This window comes from Triticum aestivum, chromosome 7D (genome assembly GCF_018294505.1).
Source record: "Triticum aestivum cultivar Chinese Spring chromosome 7D, IWGSC CS RefSeq v2.1, whole genome shotgun sequence".
NCBI lineage: Eukaryota > Viridiplantae > Streptophyta > Magnoliopsida > Poales > Poaceae > Triticum > Triticum aestivum.
This window is the reverse complement of record NC_057814.1, coordinates 42,243,597-42,247,362: the sequence shown is the minus strand read 5'-3', so window position 1 is coordinate 42,247,362 and position 3,766 is coordinate 42,243,597.

Sequence of the window (3,766 nt, the reverse complement as noted above, 5' to 3'; positions counted from 1 at the left end):
CTGGGGCTGGTGGTCCCGGTACATTACCGATAACACCCGAAACTTTTCCGGTGACCAAAACAGGACTTCCCATATATAAATCTTTACCTCCGGACCATTCCGGAACTCCTCATGACGTCCGGGATCTCATCCGGGACTTCAAACAACACTCGGTAACCACGTACATACTTTCCCTATAACCCTAGCGTCATCGAACCTTAAGTGTGTAGACCCTACGGGTTCGGGAACCATGCAGACATGACCGAGACGTTCTCCGGTCAATAACCAACAACGGGATCTGGATACCCATGTTGGCTCCCACATGTTCCACGATGATCTCATCGGATGAACCACGATGTCGGGGATTCAATCAATCCCGTATACAATTCCCTTTGTCTATCGGTATGTTACTTGCCCGAGATTCGATCGTCGGTATCCCTATACCTTGTTCAATCTCGTTACCGGCAAGTCTCTTTACTCGTTTCGTAACTCACATCATCCCGTGATCAACTCCTTGGTCACATTGTGCACATTATGATGATGTCCTACCGAGTGGGCCCAGAGATACCTCTCCGTTTACACGGAGTGACAAATCCCAGTCTCAATTCGTACCAACCCAACAGACACTTTCGGAGATACCTGTAGTGCACCTTTATAGCCACCCAGTTACGTTGTGACGTTTGGTACACCCAAAGCATTCCTACGGTATCCGGGAGTTGCACAATCTCATGGTCTAAGGAACTGATACTTGACATTAGAAAAGCTCTGAGCAAACGAACTACACGATCTTGTGCTAGGCTTAGGATTGGGTCTCGTCCATCACATCATTCTCCTAATGATGTGATCCCGTTATCAACGACATCCAATGTCCATGGTCAGGAAACCGTAACCATCCATTGATCAACGAGCTAGTCAACTAGAGGCTTACTAGGGACATGGTGTTGTCTATGTATCCACACATGTATCTGAGTTTCCTATCAATACAATTCTAGCATGGATAATAAACGATTATCGTGAACAAGAAAATATAATAATAACCAATTTATTATTGCCTCTAGGGCATATTTCCAACAGTCTCCCACTTGCACTAGAGTCAATAATCTAGTCCACATCACCATGTGATTAACACTCACAGGTCACATCACCATGTGACCAACATCCAAAGAGTTTACTAGAGTCAACAATCTAGTTCACATCTCTATGTGATTAAAACTCAATGAGTTCTGGTTTGATCATGTTATGCTTGTGAGAGAGGTTATTTAGTCAACGGGTCTGAACCCTTCAGATCCGTGTGTGCTTTACGAATATCTATGTCATCTTGTGGATGCTACCACGCGCTACTTGGAGCCATTTCAAATAATTGCTCTACTATACGAATCCGGTTTACTACTCAGAGTCATCCGGATTAGTGTCAAAGTTCGCATCGACGTAACCCTTTACGACGAACTCCTTTTCACCTCCATAATCGAGAAAATTCCTTAGTCCACTAGATACTAAGGATAAGTTCGACCGCTGTCATGTGATCCATTCCCGGATCACTATTGTACCCCTTGACCAACTCATGGCAAGGCACACTACATGTGCGGTACACAGCATAGCATACTATAGAGCCTACGTCTAAAGCATAGGGGACGACCTTCGTCCTTTCTCTCTCTTCTGCTGTGGTCAGGTCTTGAATTTTACTCAATACTCACACCTTGTAACACAGCCAAGAACTCCTTCTTTGCTGATCTATTTTGAACTCTTTCAAAATCATGTCAAGGTGTGCGTTCTTTGAAAGTATCATCAGGCGTCTTGATCTATCTCTATAGATCTTGATGCCCAATATGTAAGCAGCTTTATCCAGGTCTTCCTTTGAAAAACTCCTTTCAAACAACCCTTTATGCTTTCCGGAAATTTTACATCACTTCGGATCAACAATATGTCAATCACATATACTTATCAGAAATGTTGTAGCGCTCCCACTCACTTTATTGTAAATACAAGTTTCTAACAAACTTTGTATAAACCCAAAAACTTTGATCACTCCATCAAAGCGTATATTCTGACTCCGAGATGCTTGCTCTAATCCATGGAAGGATCGCTGGAGCTAGCATACCTTTTAGCATCCTTAGGATCGACAAAACATTTCTGATTGTATCACATACAACCTTTCCTTACGAAAACTGGTAAGGAAACTTGTTTTGACATCCATCTGCCAGATTTCATAAATGCAGCTAATGCTAACATGATTCCGACGGACTTAAGCATCGCTACGGATGAGAAAATCTCATCGTAGTCAACTCCTTGAACTTGTGGAAATACTCTTTGCCACAAGTCGAGCTTCATAGACGGTAACATTACCGTCCACGCCCGTCTTCTTCTCAAAGATCCATTTATCTCGGATTTCATGGCTTCTAACCATTTGTCGGAATATGGGCCCACCATCGCTTCTCCATAGCTCGTAGGTTCAGTATTGTCCAACAACATGATATCTCAGACAGGATCACGTACCACCCTGAAGTAGCACGCATCCTCGTCGTCCTACGAGGTTTGGTGGTGACTTGATCCGAAGTTTCATGATCACTATCATAAGCTTCCACTTCAATTGGTATAGGTGCCACAGGAACAACTTCCTGTGCCCTGCTACACACTAGTTGAAGTGACGGTTCAATAACCTTATCAAGTCTCCACCATCCTCCCACTCAATTCTTTCGAGAGAAACTTTTCCTCGAGAAAGGACTCATTTCTAGAAGCAATTACTTTTGCTTCCAGATCTGAAATAGGAGGTATACCCAACTGTTTTGGGTATTCTTATGAAGATGTATTTATCCGCTTTGGGTTCGAGCTTATCAGCCTGAAACTTTTTCACATAAGCTTCGCAGCCCCAAACTTTTAAGAAACGACAACTTAGGTTTCTCTAAACGGTGTCGTCTCAACGGAATTGCGTGGTGCCCCTTTTAAAGTGAATGCGGTTATCTCTAATGCCTAACCCATAAACGATAGTGGTAATTCGATAAGAGACATCATGGTATGCACCATATCCAATAGGGTGCAGTTATGATGTTCGGACACACCATCACACTATGGTGTTCCAGGCGGTATTAATTGTGAAACACTTTCCACAATGTCTTAATTGTGTGCCAAACTCGTAACTCAGATACTCATCTCTATGATCATATCACAGACATTTTATCCTCTTGTCACGACGATCTTCAACTTCACTCTGAAATTACTTGAACCTTTCAATAATTCAGACTTGTGTTTTACTAAGTAAATACACTCAGCATATACTCAAATCATCTGTGAAGTAAGAACATAACGATATCCACTGCATGCCTCAGCACTCATTGGACTGCATACATCAAAATGTATTACTTCCAATAAGTTGCTCTCTTGTTCCATCTTACTGAAAACGAGGCCTTTCAGTCATCTTGCCCATGTGGTATGATTTGCATGTCTCAAGTGATTCAAAATCAAGTGAGTCCTAACGATCCATCTGCATGGAGTTTCTTCATGCATATATACCAATAGACATGGTTCGCATGTCTCATTCTTTTCAAAAACGAGTGAGTCCAAAGATCCATCTACATGGAGCTTCTTCATGCGTTCTATACCAATATGACTCAAGTGGCAGTGCCACAAGTATGTGGTACTATCATTACTATCTTATATCTTTTGGCATGAACATGTGTATCACTACGATCGAGATTCATTTTAGGTGCAAGACCATTGAAGGTATTATTCAAATAACAGAGTAACCATTATTCTCCTTAAATGAATAACCGTATTGCGATAAACATAATCC